The sequence below is a fragment of the Triticum dicoccoides genome, chromosome 3B (assembly GCF_002162155.2).
Source record: "Triticum dicoccoides isolate Atlit2015 ecotype Zavitan chromosome 3B, WEW_v2.0, whole genome shotgun sequence".
NCBI classification, from domain to species: domain Eukaryota; kingdom Viridiplantae; phylum Streptophyta; class Magnoliopsida; order Poales; family Poaceae; genus Triticum; species Triticum dicoccoides.
The window spans coordinates 280426982-280442692 of record NC_041385.1 but is presented as its reverse complement, the minus strand read 5'-3'; positions in this window follow the sequence as shown (position 1 = coordinate 280442692).

Genomic DNA, 15711 nt, shown 5'->3' with positions numbered 1-15711 from the left:
TTCCTTCTTCAGGGCTCGACGGCCTCTGGCTGCAGGCTGACGGGTGCTGCAGCAGGGATTCATGGGTTGGTGCCGAGGTCGACGCCTCCGGCAGCGTGGTCCTGGCCCGTGGCTGGCAGACTTTCTCCCGTGCACGTGGCCTGGGCAGAAGGTGTACCCTCCACTTCAAGTACCACGGCCTGGCGACCCTCTATGTGAGGGTGTTCAGGGAGGACGGCCGCCATGTGGGGTGCTGCCCAGAGGATGGCAGCGACAGTGATGGTGGCCAAGGCGAGCTTGGTCTTGGTGACATGCACTCCTCCTCCCGCGACAACAACTCTTCCTCGGATGAGAGCTCAAGTAGTGCCAGCTACAATCAGCCTCCGCATCGCCATGCCCGGGTCGAGGACGTCATTGGTTCATCCCACCGCGGTGCTCCAGTGAAGCTAGAGAGAAGCCCGGCGTGAGGCTGGGGGCCGGCGAACTTGGACGCAAGGCTGGCGGCCCCAGGTTGCCTATGGGAGAACTGGTGGAGCGCCGGGCCACCTTGAGGCGCTGCTTGAGGATGCGACGCTGGTGCCGAGCTCGTACACCTTCGGGCCCTCTTTATTTAGCCTTTACTTTCTCCTGTAATTCGAAAAAAAAGATGTACCCTACGGGGGCATGTAATGAACTATGGCAGTTATGCCTTTTATGCTACACTTGCTATCTTGATGCTATGTTGTAATGTTTTGTGATCTGAGTAAGCTAAGGTAGGAAATTAGCTTGGTATGTGTGTAGTAGTTTTCTGCCTCACAAAAACCTGGCCTCAGGTACTCGACAAGGCCCCCTTTCTCGGGAAGCCATGGGTGTAGACCCCGTAAGACGCTTTGGGGTCTCAGGAGCCGCTGTAGGGTTGTCCTCGAAAGGAAGAGAAAACTAACAAGAGGCTCGCTCCCCTTACGCGAGCCCCCTGCCATAGATTAGCTCAGACTTGATGCACCGTGTCATGCTGCCCAGGGGGCACGGACATGAGGGGTACTGGTGCCCGTGAGCTTGATCGAGGGATCCTCGCGAGGATGAAGCCGAAGCACCAGGGTTTGGCATGGTGCGTGCGCGCGAGGGCAGGCCCGAGGCGCACACGCCTACCTAGCCCCACGCGCGGGGCGCATGAGAGGAAGTGACGGGAGACTGCCACCTCTCTCATGCCCTTAGGCCAAAAACAGCTCAGGAGAAGGAAACAACTCGAGGAAGCAGGGTTGGAAAATACAAAATCCATTGAAAGGTTACTAAAAAACTACAAGCAACTTCGGAAAGGAAGTGAACAGCCACGCCTGGCACCTAATCTAGTCTTCTCACCAACGCGGAGCTAAGTGCTGCCACTAAGGCGTGGGAGGGAGCCCCCATGAGGCCCCAGGGCAACTCTTAGGAGACTCCGGGGCGTGTACAGCCCCACTCATTATTACGTGAGAGTGTCACGAGCGGAGACCTTCATAGGCCAGAGCCTTGCTTCACAAGCCGGAGCCTTTCTTCAGGGGTAGACCTTCCGGAGGTGTTGGATGTTCCAGGCGTTCTGGATGGAGACCCCGTCCTATGTCTCCAGGTGCGCGGCGCCAGGCCTGGAGACACGGGCAATCCTAAACGGGCCCTCCCACATGGGAGAGAGCTTGTGTAGCACCTCCCTGGAGAGCACCCGCCTCAGGATGAGGTCGCCCACCTCTAACTTCCTGGAGCGGATGTTGCACCAGTGGTACCGCCGCAACGCCTGCTGGTACCTTGTCACCCGGAGCGAGGCTTGTCGGCGGTGTTCCTCCCCCAGCACAAGATCCATCCCCCGCTTGGTGTCATGGCGTGCCTCATTGAACGCCAGGACCCACGTGGAGCGATACTTGACCTCGTGAGGGAGAACCGCTTCTGCTCCATAGACGAGGAAGAACGGCGTCTCTCCCATTGGCTTGGTCGCGGTGGTGCGGATGGACCACATCACGGACTGCAGCTCATCAAGCCAGCACCTGCCGCAGGCGTCGATCTTCTTCTTGAAGGTCCTGGTCTTGAGACCCCTCAGGACTTCTGCATTGGCCTGCTCGGCCTGGCCGTTGCTCCATGGGTGTGCCACTGAGGCATAGCATATCTGCATTCCAAGGTTAGCATTGTATGTTTTAAAAAGGTTGCTGGTGAACTGCGAGCCGTTGTTGGTGATGATGTGGTTGGGGACCCCAAACTGGCTCATGATCCCCTTGATGAACTTGACGGCCGAGCCAGCTGGGATAGTGCGCACGGCTTCTACCTACGCCCACTTGGTGAACTTGTCGATGGCGACGTAGAGGTACCAGTAGCCCCCCGGCGCTCCAGGGAACAGCCCCAAGATGTCCAGCCCCCAGACCGCGAACGACCATGTGAGCGGGAGGCCCTGCGCGGTCTGGTGGATTTGCTTGGCGTGAAACTGGCATGCTTCACAAGCACGCCCAAGCTCTGCGGCGTCGTTGAGCGCGGTGGGCCAGTACAAGCCGTTGCGAAACGCCTTGCCCACCAGAGTGCGTGACGAGGAATGATGCACACAGTCCCCACCATGCATGCCCGCTAGCAGCTCGAGCCCCTGTTCCCTGGAGATGCACCACAACGAAACATTATTGGGCCTCTTGCGATATATCTCACCATCCTGGATGCAGTACGCGGTAGCTTGATGGGCCACACGCTCGGAGTCTTCCTCCTTCTCTGGCAGGGTCCCTTGAAGCAGGTACGCCTTGAACTCTTCGGTCCAGCATCCCTCCTGAGGCTTGAGTGCAAGTAGTAGGCGGGCTACCAAGGGGTGGACACAGGCTGGGGCGCTCGTCTTGGGTGCCTATGGCAAGTCCTCTTTAGGTGGTGCTGGAGTTGTGGCGTGGGGAGTCACAGAAGGCTTGAAGAGCTGCTCCTCAGACACCCCTGGCTCCTGAGGGAGCCTACAGGAGGCCCTCTTGGTGATGTCATCCTCTTCCTTGTTCGTTCCGCGTGGCACGTGCTGCAGCTCCAGGCCCATGAACCACTTCTCCATCTTCCGCACCTCTTCTAGGTACGGCTCCATATGCTCGTCCTTAGGCGTGTACTCCTTGTTGGAGAAGTTGACGAGGAGCTGAGAGTCTCCCTTGATGGTGAGGCGCTTCACTCCCAGCGCGGCCGCGGCCCTGAGTCCGGCGAGCAAGCCTTCGAATTTTGCAATGTTGTTGAAGACCTTCTCGCCCTGCTGGAAGCAGAGCTGCACTGTGTAGTAGAGCTTGTCCTTGGTGGGTGAGATGAGGACGACCCCCGCTCCTGCGCCTTGTCGCGCAAATGCCCCATCAAAGTACATGATCCATCCATCTGGTTCCTCGTCTCCTGGCAGGAGGGAGTGGTCCTCACCTACTCCGTGGTCGGGAGCGTCAGTCCACTTGGCCACGAATTCCCCAAGAGCCGCACCCTTGATGAACCTGGTGGTTCTGAACTCGAGATTGAATGCCTGAAGCTCGATGTTCCATTCAGCAACTCGTCCGGCGGCATTCGGGCTTTGGAGCACCCTCTCTAGCGGGTACATGATACGTCCATTTTGCATCATGCTTTTATATCAATATTTATTGCATTATGGGCTGTTATTTCACGTTATGTCACAATACTTATGGCTATTCTCTCTTATTTTACAAGGTTTATCATGAAGAGGGAGAATGTCGGCAGCTGGAATTCTGGCTGGAAAAGGAGCAAATATTGGAAACCTATTCTGCACAGCTCCAAAAGTCCTGAAACTCCACGAAAGTCATTTTTCGAATTAATAAGAATTATTGAGCAAATAAAGTACGAGAGGGGGCCCACACCCTGGCCACGAGGGCGGGGGCGCCCCCCCTACTGGGCGCGCCCCCCTGTCTCGTGGGCCCCCTGGTGACCCTCCAGTGCCCATCTTCTACTATATGAAGCCTCTTACCCTGGAAAAAATCATAAGCAAGCTTACGGGACGAAACACCGCCGCCACGAGGCGGAACCTTGGCGGAACCAATCTAGGGCTCCGGTGGAGCTGTTCTGCCAGGGAAACTTCCCTCCAGGAGGGGGAAATCATCACCATCGACATCACCAACGATCCCCTCATTGGGAGGGGGTCAATCTCCATCAACATCTTCACCAGCACCATCTCCTCTCAAAACCCTAGTTCATCTCTTGTATCTAATCTTGTATCAAAACCACAAATTGGTACCTGTGGGTTGCTAGTAGTGTTGATTATTCCTTGTAGTTGATGCTAATTGGTTTATTTGGTGGAAGATCATATGTTCAGATCCTTAATGCATATTAATACTCCTCTGATCATGAACACGAATATGCTTTCTGAGTAGTTACGTTTGTTCCTGAGGACATGGGTGAAGTCTTGCTATTAGCAGTAATGTGAATTTGGTATTCATTCGATATTTTGATGAGATGTATGTTGTCTCTCCTCTAGTGGTGTTATGTGAACGTCGACTACATGACACTTCACCATTATTTGGGCCTAGAGGAACTGTCAGGACCCCGACTCAAAACCACACCGATCTAGCATGTAACACCTCATATCACTTTGTGGCCTCACGCATGGTATTCCCACGGGTGTCGCCTTACCTTGCCCGGGACTGTTTGCGCCTTTTGGCACACATCTATGATAGTGTCGCTAGCATCCATATGACAAGGAGCCCGGGCTGACATGGCTAGTAATGAACCCAAAGTGGCACTAACTCACAGGGATAGGCATACATGACCCAACAACAAACGTGTCGGTCATCAGCGAGTGAATTCGGGCTGTAGCAACAGCGCTAGCAGGACTCCGGTAAACACCGCGTGACATTTCCCCCAAGGGACAGACACAGGTACGAAGAAGGACACATGTCAGCCAGCCTAACTGTTCCAAAGTAGTAGCAAGCTACCAAGGCTCAGTGGAAGCACTAGGAGACATTTAGCGGTAAGAGAGGCTACCAAGGATAAACAACTAGATAGTCAGATCCCACACATACCAAGTGTTTCAATAACATACACACAATATGCTCAATATGTGCAAATACAACATGGCATCACAACATGACTCTACAACTCAAGTATTTTATTCAATAGGCTCCGAGGAGCGAGATATTACAAACATGGGTCTCATGACCCAACAATCATAGCATACAAGTCAAAGCACATGTGGAAGCTTAACATGTCTGAGTACAGACATCTACAAATGAAAGACGCTGAGAAGTCTGACTAACTACTAGATCCTGCCGAGGGCTCAAGATCGTAGTTGAGGTAACAAGCTAAACGTCGAAGTCCACGCGAAACTACTAGTGAGACGGAAGTCTCTCTGCAAAAACATAAAATAGGCAAACGTGAGTACAAATGTACCCAGCAAGACTTACATCAGAACTAACTACATATGCATCATTATCAACAAAGGGGTGGTGGGGTTTAACTGCAGCAAGCCAGCTTTGACTCGGTGGCTATCCTGAGCTACGACTGCAAGTAACTCTTTTGAGGTGGCGCACACGAGTCCACATATTCACCATATCAATACACCACTATGGATCCGCTCCCGTCTCCCTACGAGAACGCCATCCATAGCACTCACGCTTATCTTGCGCATTTTAGAGTATCCACTTTAACTTGTCTATGAACTGTATAGGCAACCCAGAAGTCCTTTGCCGCAGACATGGCTATTCGAATAGATCATATTAACCCTGAAGGGATGTACTTCTTCACACACGCTCTCGCCACTTATCGCCATGTACACGTCATGTATCTCGGCAACCTTCAAGCGGAAGCCTGGCAAGGGTGTTGGCCACAACCTGACTAACCACACAAGTCTCCCGTCCAAGTTTATCACCTATTCGGGTTCCATCCGCAAGGAGATCCGGCCGGGGTGTTGCTCACGGCCCCAAACGATGTGTGCAGGCTTCCCAAGCCCACCTCGACGGGTGGATCTACGCTTGGTACACCGTGCCATGGTGCCTAGTCTGTCCCAAACCCACCTGTACCGGGTGCCACTTGGTAGACTACTAACACTACATACAAACACCAGAAACTAGTTGCAACTCCTGGACAGAGACCGGGTTGATTAATAAGTCGAGAGGGGCACTTAAGCATTCCAATGTGTGGTAGTAACGGTTCATGGATCACAAACACAGAACTCAGTTCCTGAGAACGGCTTCAATGAGACAGCCCACCATGTACTCCTACATGGACTCTCACCGTTACCTTTACCAAATCGTGTTCACACACTTAGCTCACACACAGTAGGACATGTTTCACAACAATCCAATTCATCCCCGATGAATCAGACCTGACTCAACTCTAAGCAATAGCAGGCATGACAAACAAGCATGAATGAGTAGGCACATCAAGGCTCAAACAACTCCTACTCATGCTAGTGGGTTTCATCTATTTACTGTGGCAATGACAGGTCATGCAGAGGATAAGGGGTTCAACTACCGCAGCATGTAACAGTTGAAATGTTGTTGTCCTGATGCATTAATAGAGAGCAGGAGTGAGAGAGTGGGATTGTATCGGAATGAACAAGGGGGTTTTGCTTGCCTGGCACTTCTGAAGACAGTATAGCTCTTCATCGGTGTCATCGATCACGTCGTCGGAACACGTCTACTGAGGGGGGACAATCACCGGCAAACACAAAAGGAACCGCAATCAATGCAATGTACATACATATGAATGATATGTCATATTAAGGTACAAAATTGACCTAGTGCAATAGTTAGTCATATTCATTGAAGTGGAATTCAAACCTATAGCAAGTTCCAACTCCAAAAGCAATTACCATTTATTCCATAATCATGAATTGTCCTATTCAGTGAGGTTAACTTGTCCCAACATGCATGAAAATGCCATATTCAGATTCTTTGGATTTTTCTAATCATTTTTCATATATAACTTATTTCATTTGGAGTTACGGTTCAATTTCTATGATATTTAGAAGTTTGGGGTATTTTCTGAAATTGATAAATCATTTCTGATTTATTTTAGTTACAGAAAACTTTACTGCATCAGCATGACGTCGGTGTGATGTCACAAGTCAATTGGGGCGGGTCCAGGTCAAACCTGACATGTGGGGCCTGCATGTCAGTGTCACATCTAACTAACTAAATTAGTTAACACTAATTAAATGCTAATGCTAAACAAACAGGGGCATGGGCCCACCTGTCATAGGCTCAGGCCAGTCAAACCTCGGTCAACCGGGGTCAACCCACTGGAGTTGACCCGCGGCTCATCGCCGGTGAAGCCAAAGATAGCGGAGACGTTCGGGTTTGCATCTCCGGCGACGAAAGGGGCGGATGAGGGCATCTACGCGGAGCTGGGACTCGCCCGCATCCATCTATGCAAGCGGCAGGGGCTGCGGTGGCCCGAGCGCAGCGGTGGCCGGAGTTCGGTCCAACACGGGCGCGGGGCTGCAGCTTGATTTAGAGCGAACAAAGAGCACGGCAGAGGCTATGGGGCAACAGGAACTCAACCAGGTGCTCATATGCGGCGTTGGCCCACTGTAATGACGACGGCGACATTCGCGGCGGCGGCAAGTTTCGGCGGAGGTGGGGAACGGAGCTAGAGTATGAGCGCGAGTAGGGGAGGAGGGGGAATCGGTCCGTGAGCTCAGAGCGGTTGCAGCACGCGTATTAGTGGGCTCGGGGAAGGTCGGACAACGTCGGGGCATTGTCGGCGATCTCGGAGACCGGAGTTGAAGACGACGGTGGTGGCGGCATTCCCGGGAACCCAGCGTTGCGTGACTCGGTGGAGAGGACGAGGGAGTCTTCGAGGATCTCAGGGGCGTGTCTAGGGGCGTAGGGGAGGCCGGTGGCTATGCGAGCGGTGGACAGCGGCGACAGGGCCGCTTGGGAGCGAGAGGGAGAGAGAGCAGAGAAGGGGAGAAGCACGGGAGAGAGTGAGAGCGGCCCAAAGGGGTGCGTGGCATCCTTAGGGCGACGGGGAGACAAGCAGAGAGGCAGGAGGTGGCCTGGGCGTGTGCCCGCGCGCTCCGTCTACGCGCCTGCATCCTACTGTCCGAGGAGGAAGACGACAGGGATGGCTGCGATGGTGGGCTGGGCTGCTACAGTAGAAGGCCAGGTAAGTGGGCTCAGGTAAGTTTCTGTCTTTCTATTTATTTCTGTTTTCTGTTCTTTTTGCAATTTGTTTGAATTTGGTTTTCAAAACCAAACTATTTTATATCCTCCTGGAAATCCCTATGTGGTCTGTTAGGATATATTTAGAGCCACCCATAGGTTTCCAGAATTATTGGACCTGTAATTCTTTTATAGAAGAATTAAATCCAATTCAAATATTTATTAATTTAAATCCAAGTGGCCAAAATAATTCCTCAAAAATGTTCCATATTTTTGGTTTGGATCAAAACCCTTCCCAAAATTATCAAACACCATTGAAGACCATTTTGGAAACTTTGGATGCATTTTCCAGGGTTATTTGCCCTTCTTTTTATTTAAATCTTTTGAGGCTTTCAAATTTCCTCAGTTCAACTTTCAGAAATTAGACATGATGCATGGATGCAATGCCACTAATTACAAGCATTATTCTAGGGCTGTGACAACTCACCCCCACTAAATAGGAATCTCGTCCCGAGATTCAAACGTGAGGTAAAAAGGACATGGGAACACAAGCTAACATGATCTTCAAGATCCAAAAGCTCTTCTCAAAGATGTTGATTCACTGCATCATCTTGATATTGACATCTCTGCTTTCGAGATCATCATTCAACACGACAATGAGAAGAAAGGGAAACTCTAAAGAGTTGATCTTCTCGAAGATCGAGCCACTCATGATCAACTCATAGAATGAGACACATTAACATCTCTCGAGTTGAGACACAAAACACACATTAGAAGGGATGGAAAGAAGCAGATGATGAAAGTTCAAACTGGTAGGCGAAATTCCACGTTGAAGAAGATGGTGCCTGGCTTCAAGATAGCGAGGAGGTATCTGCCACGATTCCACAACGGGGCACCTTAGGGAAGGTGACTTGCAGGATTTTCCCTGAAGTGGCAAAAAGAATTACTTTTGTTATCTAGATCATTGAGACTCTTTATACCAGCATAAGACAATCACAAACGATCGTTTGGTGGGGTGTGAAGGAATGGCATACTCAGAACGGAAAGGAAACTATGGTTATAGAACAACTCGGCAAACGGGAGGCACATTCCAATTGATACCGAGAATATAACCCAGTGACTGAGCGTGCTCTCAAGAACTTGAGCATTTCCATATTCATCAAGGTCTTACCAATATCCGTGTCAAGGATCCTGGCAACACAACGTACTACCATGATGAATAGTGATGGACGATGCAGATGCAAAGGAAGATAACATCTCCTTAGATTTCACCTTAGCGAGGCCAAGGGATCAAAGTCTGGATGATTGACCGAGAAACATTTAGCACTTCGCTTCTAATGTTCTCCTTGATGTTCTACATACCACAGTCATACTTAAAGCATTAATGTGGCCATCAAGTATAGGTCGGACTTCGGAAGAGAAAGGATTTATAAGGAACACTTCTAGAAAAGTCACATGAAATCCTTATAGAGAAGATGGGAAAATTGCTCATTCAAGATACTACAATGATAGATCTTCCGGCTAGGTGTGTCGGCCAAAACATCAACCTTGCCACAGCCTACATCACAGATCTTGGAAAAGTACCAACCATCACATCTGCCTGAGATTCAGATCTCGTTGGTGATAGGATATTTCAGATAACACGTCTGAAAAGAAACTTTGCAACACAAATCGACGGGATGCCGTTGCGAGATTCTCGGGAAATGAACTACGATAGCAAACTCCAAGGCATGAGCTGGTTCTGCTACACACGATGTCCCAGACAAGCATGACCACGTGGTAGTCTTACAATAAAACACTACCGAGTTCTGGTTGGGAATCATCATTGAGGATATCGAAGTCCTTGCATAAGGGATGCTCTTAAGAAGAAACTTCTTCTCCTTGAACAACTCAATCAATGGCTTGGTGTGCTAGGAAATACATATGGAATGGAGGTAATTAATCTACCAAACCACAGTATACTTTGCACATGCATGACTGACTTGGGACGATTCCAAAGGAAGTAAAAACAATCTTTCTCGGACCCATGGCGGCAACTTACGCCAAGTGCACGTGAATTAGAGGAGGTCACTTCTTCCATCAAAACATAAACTTCATGAGCTAGCATGAAGAAAATGCTTTCAAAAGTTTCCAACGCTAACTTAGATGTTCAACATGAATCATGGACAAGATCAAAATTTTGTTAATCAACTCAAAAACAGGTCATCCATATTTCCATGAAGATGGAATTCCATAGCTATGTGAAAAGAGCGATAGCATTGGTCAGGCCCAAAAAAAATAAAACGGTGTATGCCCGAGGAAACAACCACGGGTAAGACAACATTAGGAACATTGTTGTCCTCATTTGATTTGACGATAGCCCACACTCAAATCAAAGTTTTGACAAGACAACAGATCCAACAACTGATCACGAGGACCAATCGATGAGAATATCATCTTTCTTCAACACACACACAGAAGATATCCCTTAGAGATGAACTAAGTCGGACAAACTTTTATCTTCCAACTCTCCAAGTTGTTGTTTAGCTTAACCAACTAGCTAGGGGTATCCAACACAGATTCTTGGAGAAGGGGTGGTTTACAAGAAAACAACTTGATCACGAACTCAACATAGCAGTCAGGGGGAAACCTAGTAATACGTCCGAGAAGATATTCGGAGAATCACGAACCACCGATATGTCTCTAAGCTCGAGAAAAATCTTGCTTTTCAGGGCAAGACGATATGATCAAATAAGCAAGGGATTGAATAATCCTAACTCGTTGATCAAAGAGTGCACCAGAAATAAGGACTAGGTAGCACGATCAACCTTAGAATGAGGATTCAATAACCAACACACTAAGAATGAAATTTTTGTCCTTTAACTACCAAGCAACAGAGTTGCTAGGAGTATTGACTTCACACACCACGATTCACTTGTCGGCATTCCGCTTGCAACAACACGGGAGCTGAGAAATGGATAATGGGGGTGAGAAGTATCACTATATCAAGAGTTCATAAGAGGGTGTGCAATTCTCACAATACTCTTGTTGTGAGAGAGGGTGATACTCCAAGGTAGAACAGAACAAAAAGCTGGATTGGCATTTTGATCTGCGAAGTACAACTACTTTGATCCAATCCTAGAAATGGATGAGATACTGGAGTTTTATTATCCTGGTCATTCCAGAATAGAATGGCTTGACGAACCACAAGAGTAATAGGCATCGACGAATGAATGCACGCTGTCGGTGCAAGGACGACACCTATGGGATCACGAGAATCCCTACTACGGTTGCGGGGCGCGGGGTTGTGAGAAGGGCGAATCAAACAGATAGCACACGGGTTCTTTATCCAGGTTCGGGCCGCGAGGATGCCTAAAACCCTACTCCTTCCTTGATGATTTGTTTATCTGTGTTCTTGAGCTAGCAATGGGGCGTGAGGATCTCCAAAAGGCCAAATCCCCCTCCTGGCCGCCTTGGGCCTCCTTTTATAGGGCAAGGGGTTGCCACAGTGGCACACAGGAGGTGGAAAGGGCACAGTTATGCGAGTTTATCCCTTGCATTACATGACAAGGCGCATTTAATGCATCGTGCTTAGGTGTCCCTGCTTTATCGGGGACGGGGGAGAGCCCAGTCTTGTCCGTCGCTGATCCCTTTTGTGTCGACACGCGCCCTGGCCAGCAGTGCCTGTGGTGCCATGTAGGCAGGCAAGTAGCTGAGGTGGCGCAGTGGTGGGTCTCCACGAAGATACGCTTGCCGCCATGCAGGTGCCTGCCCAACTACTTGGGTCGGCAGCTGCATGCAAATGGTGGTAGAGGTTGGAATTGGCGTGGGCCTTATGGTGGCCCTACGGGTGTCCTTGGCAAGGGCCTCGTCGTAGTCCCGGCAAGGGTCTTGCCATGGCGCCTGCTATCATCCCCGGCAAGGCTCCTGCCAGGGGCCTTGTGGTCCTCCTTGGCTGGGATCCCACCAAGGGTCGTCATCTTCTATAGTGTGTATCTGATCTCGAATGTCTTCACAAAGATCTGCATGCCACCACGGGGATGTCCCCCGAATCCTTGCCCCATGGGGGCAGTGGACTCAAGGGTGATTCGCTCCATAGGTGTGGGGCAAGCCCCCACGGCAAGGGCCTTGCCGGGTTTGCTAAAACCGCCCCTCGGCAAGGATCTTGCCGGGGGAGTCTGCTTCGTTCCCTCTGCTCTTCTGGTCTTGGTCTTGGCGTCGTTCTGCTCCTTTCGAGCCTCGGCCTTACCTTGGATCACCTCCCTTGCCTTGCTCGGTGCAGTGGCGTCCGTGGCTCGGACTGCCCGTGCATAGTTATAGGGGTACAAAAAGTGTACCCCTCTTTTTGTACACTGTCAGGAGCCCTCGGGCCTGGGCCACACGTGAGCGCAATCGCGTCGTTGGGCTAGGCCCAAAAAATGGTGCGCGGGCAGGCGGGGTAGTTTTTGCCGCGGTAAGTTTCTTCGCGCGCTGCGCTTCTCATGCCCCCCACGCGTGGCTCGGCGTGGGGAGGCATGCGTGACGTGGGCGGCATGCGTGGGGCTGAGCTCTGCGCGCATGCGTCATGTCGTAGTAAAAGGGGGCGGTTCGCGCCTTCCCCATAAACGGAGGGAGGCGTGGAGGCTCGGCCCATTCACTGAATAGGGCCGGGGCGTGGTCTTCAAGGCGCCCACCCCCCACGATCACAGGGTGGGGAGAGGTCACCTCACCCATCGCCTCGGTCCTGCATGCCTGCCACGTGGTTCTCACGCGCTCAGGGTGGCGAACGGTGGAGGCGGGAAACCGGGCCGTCGCGGGCCGGGGCAGCGAGTTGGTCCCAGTTCCCTGTGCCTTCCGTGTCTTGATTGGCTAAGTGGGGTGGCTGAGCCCCCATCCTGGCTCTTTATAAAGAGCCGGGGGGAAGGAAATGGAGTCTCGCACTCTTCCATCTTCTCTCTTCTTCATCTTCTGCTCCCCCCTCCCTCCATCCGCCATGGAGAGAGGGAATCCTGGCTCTTCAACGGTGGCGGCGAGGGTCGCTGCTCGACAATGCGCCCTCCCTTCCCCTTTACCCGCGGTGGCAGAGCCAGCTGCGAGGGGAAGGGGGAGGGGGCGACGCCGCGGGCGAGGCCGAGGCGCTCAAGGAAGAGGAGAACGGGGCGGCGCGCCGGTCCCGCCTCCGCCGGTAGTTCCTCCCCCCCATGGAGGGCCATGTTGGGGATGACCCATGCGAGTTCTTCGTCAGGCTGCGCCGGTCGCCTCGCCGTATTCTTCGTCTCCCGACTCCATTCGCGAGGGAGATTGAGCTGGATCCGCCGGAGTCCTTGCAGTTGCACATGAGGGGCTGTTGGATCAGTGGTACGCGAGCTCGCGTCGACTTCCCAGCCCCTCACGTGATGTATCTTGGCTGAGGGTGGAAGATGTTCGCTCATATCCACCGCTTGACGGCGGGGCTTACCCTCCATTTCAAGCTGATGGAGGGCGGCCTCCTCTCCATCAAGGTCTTTGGGTGCTTCGGGACTCGGGCAAGGTGCTACGTGGAGAGCTCTTCTAATAGCAAAGACTCCTCCTCGGGCGGGAGTGATGAGGAGGATAGCGGTAGCAACGACGAGGGTAGCGGGCGGCAGGATGACGGGTCTGACTAGGTGTCGGACGCTGCTCCGTGCGGCACCTGCGATCCTATCATCCGTGTCGCCGGCTTCCTGAACTTCTCGGGGTCGTCTCCTTGGGCGGCTGGCGTTGGGAGGCTGCGGAAGAGGAAGAGGGCGGGCGGCAAGGCTGTCAAATCAGAGTACGCGGGCACTGACGCCTTCGACGCATGCTGACGTCCTGCCGCCTCGTCTTCGAGCTCTGCTTCCGGTGCTGCCATCACCATCCAGCCTTCGGACCGTCGCCGAGATGTTCTCTTGGTGCCTCCTGCCACTCGTAGCTCGCCTAGGCGCTCCCTTTTTCCCTTTTCGCCTCCTTGACCTGTCTCCTGAGGAGAGGGACAAGAAAGGGATTACGGGCCCCTTATCTCTTTTTAGTTTGTAAGCCTTTAGGATTTAGCTGAATTTAAAACTTGTAATCCCACCATTCATGTTTTTCATTCCCTATGGGTTGTACCTGAGTGGAATGTTTTTAATGAAAAGGGGATGCTTGCCGGGTCATTTGTTTGCGGGTAGAACCCACGATGAGGAGTAAAACCTTGATATCCTCAAGATAAACATTTCCTTGCCCGGTAACAGGCCCTGCCGTCTTCCCACTTCACTCGACCTTTCTCACGCTTTTGGCAGAGGCAGGGATGAGGTGGGTTCAGGCTCCTCGTTTCATTCTTTTGCTGCCGCCACTACGACCAAACCTGGCCCCAGGAACGAGCCCTAGGGCCTAGAGTTTTTAGGGGAGCACGGTAGCTTTGGGAAAAAAATGAGGTTTCACATCCCTCAGTCCATAAGGGAATGCATGATAAGGGGTGAAGAACTTATCTGAAGCTGTAGCCCCCGGCAACTCTGGTTTTCCATGGGCGAATCTTTGTACTCGCAGCCGTCGGCAATACTGGCTTGTCGGGGTTTAGATGCCAGTCTGTCCCTCTTTTCTTTCTCATCCCCAAGTGATCTGACAAGGATATCTGTGAGTCCTGCGAACCAAAGAAGACAAAAGATCAGCAAAGAGACGCACACTCGACCTCTAAGCTAGGGGTTAGTCGCCGCTAAGCACTATCAACCCTAACCAAGGACGAGACTTGACCTAGCATGCATGCTATAACTTAGGGCGCCAGCGCTTCATTTATTTATGCTCAGGGTCTGCGCCTGGCTTTGTACAAAGGGTTACATGCATCATCGGCAATGCTATTAGAAAAGGTGGCTTGCCGAGGGGCCCCGCAAGCCGCGCCTTCCAGGTAAAACTTGCGAAGATGCTCAATATTCCAGGAGTTACTCACCGGAACAGCATCTTCGGTCTCCAGGCGGACTGCGCCGGGCCTGGTGACTCGTATTACCTGATAAGGGCCTTCCCACTTTGGCGTCAACTTGTTGGAATTCTTGGTCGATTGAACGTTCCGAAGGACAAGGTCGCCTTCCTCAAGGCTCCGGGCATGAACCTTGCGGCTATGGTAGCGGCGCAAGGCTTGCTAGTAGCGTGCTGCTCTGACAGCTGCCCGAAGACGATCTTCCTCAAGGAGCACTACGTCATCTTGCCGCAGTTGCTCTTGCTCAAGCTCGTCATAAGCGAGCACTCGAGGTGACCCGTATATGAGTTCAGTGGGGAGAACTGTTTCCGCCCCGTATACCAGGGCAAAAGGTGTCTGGCCGGTGGCTCGGTTTGGTGTCGTCCTAATCGACCAAGGAACCGTCAGCAGCTCATCAATCCAGTGCCTTCCACTCTTGTGTAGCCTATCAAAGGTCTTGGTCCTCAAGCCTCGCAGTACTTTAGCATTTTCCCTCTCAGCTTGACCATTGCTTCGCGGGTGAGCAACAGAAGCAAAACAGACTTTGCTACCGAGGTCTTGGGTATATTGCATGAAGGTGCGGCTTGTGAACTGGGTGCCGTTGTCGGTGATAACCCTGTTAGGCATGCCAAAACGGCACACTAGTCCCTTGAAGAACTTGACGGCTGACTAAGTTGTGACCTTCCTCACTGCCTCCACCTCTGGCCACTTTGTGAACTTGTCGATTGCAACGTACAAGTACTCAAAGTCCCCGACATCGCGGGGCAAAGGGCCCAGTATGTCGAGCCCCCAGACCGAGAAGGG